Genomic DNA, 9,873 nt, shown 5'->3' on the forward strand with positions numbered 1-9,873 from the left:
TTACATGAGTGATAATATGCTTATCAAATACATAGATAAACCTCACTAGGAAAATCTGTTAATATGAAAGAAATGAATATATTTTAAGGTGACAGGATATGCTGGCCAAAGGTTACTACTGAAAAAAGGGTGACAAAATTTGATGAACCTGAATGAAAGGGGTAAACACCCCTAAATTCGGAAAGGGAAGATTTGTAGAGAAAAAAATAAAGTGGGGTCAAATAAGACCACACCTTTAATATGAATAAAGGTCAAAGGAAGGACTCTTTCTCCATTGTGCTCTTTCTGTATGACACAGACGTGTGCCCCTCAGCTTTCCTCTTGCTACTTTTGTATGCCTCTGTTACTAGGATGGTGTTTGCCAGTTATCTATTTCTGTGATTACCCGTCGGTTCCTGAGCTTCCTGAGGGCAGCGGCCAACGCTGAGTACACACTATCCCTTATATGCTGCTGAGCACATAGAAGGCTTTGCAGCCTCTCTGTTCATGTTGTTGAATGGGTCAATAGTTAAGGGTCAGACTGAAATAGGATGGTGACTTCAGTGAGAAGTGTGGAACAGGAGAGAACTGTGAGGAGAGTTCAGAAAATCAGGTATTTGAAATTCTATCCGACAGAATATTTTGAATTTGGTAAAGACAAAAATAAAGTGTTGAATATATTCCTGAAAACACTGAAGGAAAGTAAATAACTTGTGTATCCTAGAAATCTTAGCAATTATCCCTAGTTTCTTATTATTGAATATTTATTGAATTTCCATGTTGAGTTTTATATGTATTCTTTAAATGTTAAACTTATATTAAGGCAACTCTTTCAGAAGCCTGATTATTATTTTTCTAACTGAAGGCCACTTAGAAAAAAGCCTTTCTGGCTGGGTGTGATGGCTCACGCCTGTAATCCCAACACTTTGGAAGGCTGAGGAGGGCGGATCAGGAGGTCAGGAGATGGAGACCATCCTGGCCAACATAGTGAAAGCCCATCTCTACTAAAAATTGGCCGGGTGGGCATGGAGGCATGCACCTGTAGTCCCAGCTACTCGGGAGGCTGAGGCAGGAGAATCACTAGAACCCGGGAGGTGGAGGTTGCAGTGAGTAGAGACTGTGCCACTGTACTCTAGTCTGAGCAACAGAGTGAAACTCCAAAAAAAAAAAAAAAAAAAAAGAAAAGAAAAGAAAGAAAGCCTTTCTAATGAAAGAATTTATCAAAATGCATCTCAACAGTGGCATGATGGGCTAAATGGAAACAATTTCCATTTAGATTCAGTTATTGGGCTAACTGCTCACTGGCCTCATTTTTTATTATACTTATGAAAATACGCAGCACTGTTCAAAATGCACATAGCTCCCACTATGGGCCAGGTGTCTGGTGGTCTCAGAGATACAGGAATAGCTGTTGCTGGTCCTGCAATTTGAGGTGTGATTTAGTTTGAGTTAATGTCAGGAAGTAGTTAATGTAGCGCCATTGAAACTGTGGTCTGCAAAAAAAGTCCTAAAAGCTATACATGGGGTTCCCATGAAAAATTAAAATACTGTACAAATAAAAAGCATCATATGAGTAAATATTTCAGAAATAAAGTATATTCCCTAAATCTGACACTTTAATGTGTATGAACAAACTGAACGAACCTCTGCAGTGAAGAGACATGATGACTTTATATCACTTATACCAGTGTTTCTCAGCATGTGACATTTTCTCTCAGCCCCCATTAATTTATTTTTATTCTGTGAAAGTGGACATTACAGTGGCCTGATATTCAGAAGCCTGGCTGGATCCTAGCCTCAAATCTATTCCTGACACATGGTGTGACCTTGGACTAGACATTTCGACTCTCCACAATGTAGTTTCCTCTAATGTGAAATGAGAGAGCTGATCCAGGGGAGATGGAGAGGCTTTACAGCTCTCAAGCTTGATGCCATTAGGAAAGGTCTAAGCAAGAAGACGCTGCTTCTTCAGTATCGGTTTTCCACCATGAGGCTAGGTCAAGCCAAAGAACACAAAATAATAATGCTCATGTAGGATGGGACCAAAGACTGATCAAATCAGTCACTTCTTTAAAAAATAATTGCATAGGTAAAAACGTTAAGAATTTTAAAATTGTGCCCTGATTGTGATGAATGTTCCTTCAAGCTCAGGATGATACCTTTTTGTATATGGTCATGCTGATCGTGTCTGATCTCAGAAGCTAAGCAGTGTTGGGCCCGGTTAGTTCTTGGATGGGAGGATGATAAACTTTTGGCAGAAGACACCAAGAAATGCTTTGTGCAAAACAATTTAGTTAACTACCATGACATTATCCACAAGGTGAAAACATCTCCTAGAAACCTCGTTTATTACCACATCACTATTAATAACTAGGAATCTATTATCTGTGGATCAGACTATCCTCCAACTCATAACTTTATCTGGTTGTGTAAGTGGTTAATTTCATAGATTTGGGTTCTTTGTCAAAGCAAACGATTTTTGTTTGTTTTACTAAAACTAACAGCCTGAAGGATTAAGAAAACATCATTCTCCCTAACATTTGGAATGAATTCTATCTGTTTCCCCTGATTCCACATCAACAGCAGCAGCAGTGTCTTTTCTGCCATATGTTGAGCGACTGCTTGCCAGGTACTTACTTCAACAGTCAGTTCAGATTCTTCCAGAATTAGTGCAAAGCACTCTCATCTTCATTTTACACCATGCAGAAGTTGAGAAGATGAGCAAGATGAAGTCAAATATCTAAGGTCGCACTGTTAAAAGGTCAGAATTTGACCCCAGGTAAGTCAGAAGAGGTGAGCAGAAAAATACAAGAGCCACACCTGGAGCTGAAATCAAGGCTCAGGCCCATCACTGAGCTTTCAAGCCCTGCCTTCCTTCTTGGGCACAACTTGAGGCAAGAAGTGGTCTTGGGTACAAATGTCTGTGTTGGTTTGTTTTGTGTACAGAACCATGCTGTTAGCCTCTCATCTTGAATTTCTGCCTCTTTTCATCCTCACAAATGTACACTAAATGCCTAACCTGTGCTCCTGTCTTTTTGTCAGAGAGAGTATCTCCACTGAGTCCATTCAAATAAATACAAAGGCCCTCATACCTGGGGAACCTCTCTCTGGAGAATAGAAAAGAGTAAAGACAAGAAATAATCAACCAGCAAAGTAGACTCAAAAGGAGATTAGAAGAATTAGTATTATTTAGATGAAAATGAAGAAGGGTTAAGAAGATATAGTGCTGTTTTCGTAAATTTGAACATGAAAGGGTCCATCTAATGAGAGCTAGACTGTCAGTTTTAAGGAACAGTTTTCTGAATAGCTCTGTAGAAACTGGAACAGGCTACCTGATACCACCACTGTTCCTGTTTTGAAACAGGTTAGAGATGTTAACTGGAAAGATTAGGGTACATTTCTGTGCAGAAAAGAGAGCCTAAATGCTTTGTTAAAGTTTGGGAGTGAAATGAGGGGCAAGAAGGACAGCAGTGTTGTGATTTAATTGTCAGTGTTTTTAATAATTTTAATAATCTGAAGTGCTAAAGAGGCTGTCAAAGAATGCATTAAACCTCCGCAGAGAACAGACACAGAATGCTGCTCTGTAAAGATGTGAGACTCCTCTAACAGGGCAGAATTCTTCTCCTAAGGAGCTGGGAGAGTTGAGGCAGGTTTTTTTGTTGTTGTTGTTGTTGTTGTTGTTTTGCCACTTGGAACTTCAGTGTCTTCCCCTTCAAAGGAGGGGAGTAGATAAGATGTATACTGGGGTCCTCTCCACTCAATTTATCAGTTTGTGATTCTATTCTGAGAAAAAATAAAAATCCACTGAGTTTAAGAAACATGTTCATAAGTTTTGAGGGAGAATCAAAAGATAAAAATTGATTCACTTTTCCATAAAATATATAAAATCTTAGAGTTTATCATGATTAAATTCTGAAGTGAGAATAATGATGAGTTAAGTTTCTTTCTAGCCAGAGCAGGTAATAACAATGTCAACATATTTTATTGAGTTTTTGTTCTCTGCACTGCATTTGTGCATTATCTCTCATTCTCACCATCCCAGTCTCACAATCACATTCTTACTTTCTAAGAACAAAGTATGTCCCAACATTCCCATTTGCTGATGAGGAAGTTTATTCTCCAAAAGATAACATAACTACCTCAATTGCTGCTCTGCTAGTCATTGTTAGAAGAGGAGCACATAGGACATGGAGTAATTTGATTCTGAATACCTTATTTTTCAGCATAACTAATACCATGTAGAAGAGAAAAAGTACTTTCTCCTCCTCATTTATTGCAGGGGTCATGACCAACACTACTATAAGAAAAGACAGAATAATGGCTGGGCATGGGAACTCACACCTCTAATCCCAGCACTTTGGAGGCTGAGGCGGGCAGATCACGAGGTCAGGAGTTCAAGACCAGGCTTGCCAATATAGTGAAACCCCATCTCTACTAAAAATACAAAAATTAGCTGAGTGTGGTGGCGGGCGCCTGTAGTTCCAGCTACTTGGGAGGCTGAGGCAGGAGAATCGCTTGAACTTGGGAAGCAGAGGTTACAGTGAGCTGAGATCATGCCACTGCATTCCAGTCTGGGCAACAGAGCAAGACTCCATCTCAAAAAATAAAAAATAAAAAAATAAGACAGAATAACAAGAGAGAGGCTTAAATAATTTATTTAATCACAGTTTTACAAGACCCAGGGAAAATTGTGTACTTCTAAGTCTGATGAGAGAAGTGAATGATTATAGAGAAACATGATTGGACAAAAAGTGTATTATCTAGATAATAAAATGAGGGGTGAACCCAGCAAAGCCTATTTTCTCAGCTTGTTTTCTGTGTCTGTGTAAGAAATTTCTTCCTCCTATCACCTGGGGAATGGGACAAGGCCCTGGTCAGCGGAGGACCTCCAAGGGGAAGGAAGGAGGTCAGAGACCTTCCTGGATTTTATGGCTTGTTTTTGAGGATAGAAATTCCAGTTTCTGTGACTCACTTGGTAGATAATGGAAAGGAAGAAAGGAGATTGGGAGAAGGTCCAGAAGACCTAGCTGAAGTCCTTCCAAATCGCCTTCAGTTCTAAGGACTCAGCAAGACAGCATGCCATATTTTGTGTTATTTTGCATATTCTGAGTCCCAACAACCACTATATTAGTCTCCTAGAGCCATCTCAAAAAGAGTGTCATAAGACTGGAAAAAAACAAAATCCAGAGACCGAAGTGTGAAAGTCAGTACAAAGTAGCTGCTTATAGTATATCTGGTCATTGATTATGAAGTCTGAACACCCAGAAATGGTCCCCAAATAACCAATGATTTGACTGGGGTAAGGATAAAAATACATATTATCAGTAAGTCCCTGAAAAAGATGGGTAGGTAGGTAGATGATAGCTAGCTAGCTAGATAGATAGATAGATAGATAGATAGATAGATAGATAAGCAAATTAATGCCAAACCACAAAAACAACAAAACATACTTGATATTTGTTGAAACATAAAATTTGAAGTCCTATCCTAAAAGTTTTATGTTTATTATCTCATTTAATACAATAGCCTTGTTCAATAGGCACTACGTTGTTTTCTTTCTTTATTTTTCACGTAAGAAAGTAGAGTCTAGAGTGTTTGGCATCAAGGTCATACAGCAAGAATAGAGCAAGGACTTATGGACAGATCTTGAATCCCAATCCTGTGATCTCAACCACTATGTACTACTTCCCTGTGTCAGCCAGTAGGAAAATGCAGTAAGAAAGCCTGGGCTGAAATTTAGTACTATCAGGTTTAACTCCTAATACTGAGTGAGCACACTTAGATTCAAGCCTTCTTGGTGTGTATGAGGTGCAAATACCTGAGGCTGGAATTCATGAAGGGATCAAATGCTTTGCTCTGGGTCAAGTAACTCAATGAAATACCCAACTAAATTAGAATACAAGTTAAAGGTGCTTGAACTGTAAACTGGACTATTTTCCAAACTTTGAATTCACTGACTTTGGAAGCTAAGCTCTAGCCACCTTGCATTGGTGATGAAGAGGAACTATAGTCACAAGAGCTAACTAGCTGGTGGGTGACTGAATTTTTTAACATTGAAGTCCTAACCACCACACCCTTTTCTTTTATTATTATTATTTTTTTAACTTGGAGGCAAGGGGTACTAATATTTAAATTATAAAAATGTAAGACCTGAACATGCTCATCCCCCACTTCACCCCTAGCCAAGGTCCAAGAGAAGTCACAATTTCGGGATTATAGGATCAAAGAATGGGGCATGGAAGAGATTTTGGAGTTCACTTAGCCTAATACACTTATTGTTCAGATGAGAACGCTGAACTATCATGTAAGTTGCTCATTCAACCCCAACTAGCTATTTAAAATTCATGTGAGTGCAGACAAGATGCTCAGCTTGTGTAGCTCTTGCAAGGTTTCATCTGAAAAGGAGAGATCATCACAATAAAACCTACTGCATGGAGTTAAATCAAGAATTAAATCAAGGAATGAATTGAAATCATAACAGCACAAGCCGGGCGTGGTGGCTCACGCTTGTAATCCCAGCACTTTGGGAGGCCGAGGTGGGTGGATTGCGAGGTCAGGAGTTCAAGACCAGCCTGGCCAACATGGTGAAACCCCATCTCTACTAAATATAAAAAAAATTAGCTGGGCGTGGTGGCGGGCACCTATAATCACAGCTACTTGGAAGGCTGAGGCAGAGAATTGCTTGAACCTGGGAGGCAGAGGTTGCAGTGAGCAGAGATCACACCACTGCACTCCAGCCTAGGTGACAGAGTAAAACTCCATCTCAAAAAAAAGGAAAGGAAATCAGCAGAAACATTCAGAAAATGTTGCCAAGTCTCAGTTTACATGAAGATCTCCTTCCAGGGCCTGTTGTGTCTCACCTCCTCCATGAAGCTGCCCTTGACTGGTTCGTCCACATGGGACTGCCTTCTCTGGTTCCCTGTTACTCCAACCTGCTCCAGAAAACTTACCACTTGATCATCAATCTTTGAGTAGTTTATTTATATACAAGACTTTGACTTTCAACTTTTCCAGGTTCTCTGTAGAACATATACTGAAATTTCCCCTGTATTTCCTACATCTTCCACAGTGCCAATTTCAATTCCTAGGTATTTCGTACTTGAATTTTAATCGAATAATTAAATCTGAAAAATTACCTAACCAACATATAAAGTATACTTACTTTAAAAAGTAAAAATGTTTTGTAAGATGTACCACCTATCTTTTCCCCTGATTTTAACTCATCCCCTAAAAATTCTCTGGTACCATCCTCTATTTTTCTAAATAACATGTTTATGCTAATAATTTTGACTTGTCAATTTCAGGTATCACTATGGGTTTCTTACTGTGGAAAAATCAGGATTTCACTTTCTTGCACATCCTCCACCCTCCACCCAGAATAATTAAGGCACAATTTTGGGTCACATCAGTGTTCAGTGTTGTTGTCATTGTGACCTCATAAATAGTAGTGGACCTAAGCCAATTACTGTATTACATTGATTCTCTCATGAATCTCTATTTTCTTAAGTTTTCACATGTTTGATGGACTATAGGTCTATCACAAGTTTATCCTTAAACTACCAGAGATGCGATTCTCCTTTCAATGAGTCCAAACACATCAGACATGCGGGTTCATTTCATCCTTGCATCCTGAAGCCTTTGATTTCACTGCTCCAGTCAAGACATTGTTCCCAGGCCAGCAGCTCAGCTTTTCTCCTGAGTGTCCCCTTCCCTGTCAGCCAGGAATCACACTGTGCTTTATTAAGCATCACATTCCCTTTGCCCAAATACCAGGATTTCCTACTCCTTGCTTCTTTTCCTCCTTTTGGGGGAGTATATCCTGAAAAAAAAAATAGGACAAAACCAAAAAATGTTAGGTCTTGCTTATCTGAAAAGTCTGTATTACTTTCTCATACTTGATTAGTAGCTGGGTGAGGTATAACATTTTTAGCTTGAAAATCATTTTCCTTGGAGTTTTGAAAGCATTTCTTCCACTGCAGTTTTAATGTCTGAGACAGCGACTGCAGAACCTTACATCAACTCCTCCTTCATTATAGGATGACTGCTGATTACCATCTCTCCAACCTTTTAGGATCTTCCTTTGGTTTTTGTTCTGAAATTCCATGATGCTGTCACTTGGTGTGAGTGATTCTCCACTCATGTGCTCTGCGAACAGCAAGTTGCTCCAGGATGCAGCCTGGACAATCTCAAGCATTTCTGTCATAAATCCCTTCTGTCTGATTTCTCTGTCTTTGGGAACAAAATGATTTTGAGTATCTGAGTCTGATTTTGAGGTTTTGTTCCTTGCTTTTGCTCTCACTCTCTCTATTTTTCCATCATTTTACTCTTCTTTCTAAGTATTCTCCTTAATATTAGGTTGGTGCAAAAATAATTGTGGTTTTTGCATAATTGAAATTTTCCATTTGATATTGGAGTACATTCTTCAATAAATGTGGTTATGTTATACATCATTTTAACACACATTTCTTGCTTTTTTGTTAAAAACTTATTACTTGCTGCTGATTCTGTATTTATTTTAGACTATGGAAATAATGTTAGACAAAAAGCAAATTTGAGCAATTTTCTTATTCGACTTCAAAATGAGTCATAAAGCAACAGAGACAACTCACAACATCAGCAATGCATTTGGTCCAGGAACTGCTAACGAGTGTACAGCAGTGGTGGTTCAAGAAGTTCTGCAAAGGAGAAGAGAGCCTTGAAGATGAGGAACATAGTGGCCAGCCATTGGAAATTGACAATGGCCAATTGAGAGCAATCATCAAAGCTGATCCTCTTACAACTACAAGGGTTGCCAAAGAACTCAATGTCAAGTATTCTACAGTTATTTGGCACGTGAAGCAAGTTGGAAAGGTGAAAAAGCTCGACAAGTGGGTGCCTCATGAGCTGAGTGAAAATCAAAAAAATCATCATTTTGAAGTTTTGTCTTCATCTTATTCTACACAACAACAACAAGCCACTTCTCAATCAGATTGTGACATGCGATGAAAAGTAGATTTTATACTATAACCAGTGATGACTAGCTCAGTGACTAGACTGAGAAGAAGCTCCAAAGCCCTTCCCCAAACCAAAATTGCACCAAAAAAAGGTCATGGTCCCTGTTTGGTGGTCTGCTGCCAGTCTGATCCACTGCAGCTTTCTGAATCCAGGTGAAACCGTTACATCTGAGAAGTACGCTCAGCAAATCCATGAGATACACCAAAAACTGCAACACCTGCGGCTGGCATTGATCAGCAGAAAGGGCCCAATTCTCCACAACAACACTCAACTGCAAGTCACACAATGAACACTTCAAAAGTTGAACAAATGAGGCTATGAAGTTTTGCCTCATCCACCACAATCATCTGACCTCTCACTAACCAACAACCACTTCTTCAAACATCTTGACAACTTTGTGCAGGGCAAATGTTTCCACCACCAGCAAGATACAGAAAATGTTTTTCCAAGAGTTTGTCTAATCCCAAAGACAGATTTTTATGCTACAGGAATACAAAAACATTTCTCAATTGGCAAAAATGTCTTGACTGTAATGTTTCCTATTTTGATTAATACAGATGTATTTGAGCCTAGTTATAATGATTTAAAGTTGATGGTCTGAAACCGCAATTACTTTTGCACTAACCTTTATCATTTCCGATTCTGAACTTTGAATTTATACTATCATAGTTTCACTTTATTATCTTAATCCCTCCTTATTATAACATCCTGTTCTTTTTTCTTATTTTCTACCTTCCTTCATCCCCGACAAAATTAAATTACATTGAGTTGGAGCAAATCTAACAGTTTTCAACAAATTCACATTTTAATATCTGTTTAAGAAAAACTTATGCAGGCAAACTTGCTCTCAGACAGGCTACTCTTTAAAGTAGATGTGTATAAACATACATTTGTCCTGCA

The 9,873-nt window shown here is 38.9% G+C and overlaps 1 pseudogene; it reads left to right on the forward strand.

Annotated features, from left to right (window-relative positions):
• Positions 1–8,501: 8,501 nt before the first annotated feature.
• On the forward strand, positions 8,502–9,525 carry LOC131382429 (histone-lysine N-methyltransferase SETMAR-like; annotated as a pseudogene).
• The last annotated feature ends 348 nt before the right edge of the window (positions 9,526–9,873 follow it).

Source organism: Hylobates moloch, unplaced genomic scaffold (assembly GCF_009828535.3).
Source record: "Hylobates moloch isolate HMO894 unplaced genomic scaffold, HMol_V3 SCAFFOLD_24, whole genome shotgun sequence".
Classification (NCBI taxonomy): domain Eukaryota; kingdom Metazoa; phylum Chordata; class Mammalia; order Primates; family Hylobatidae; genus Hylobates; species Hylobates moloch.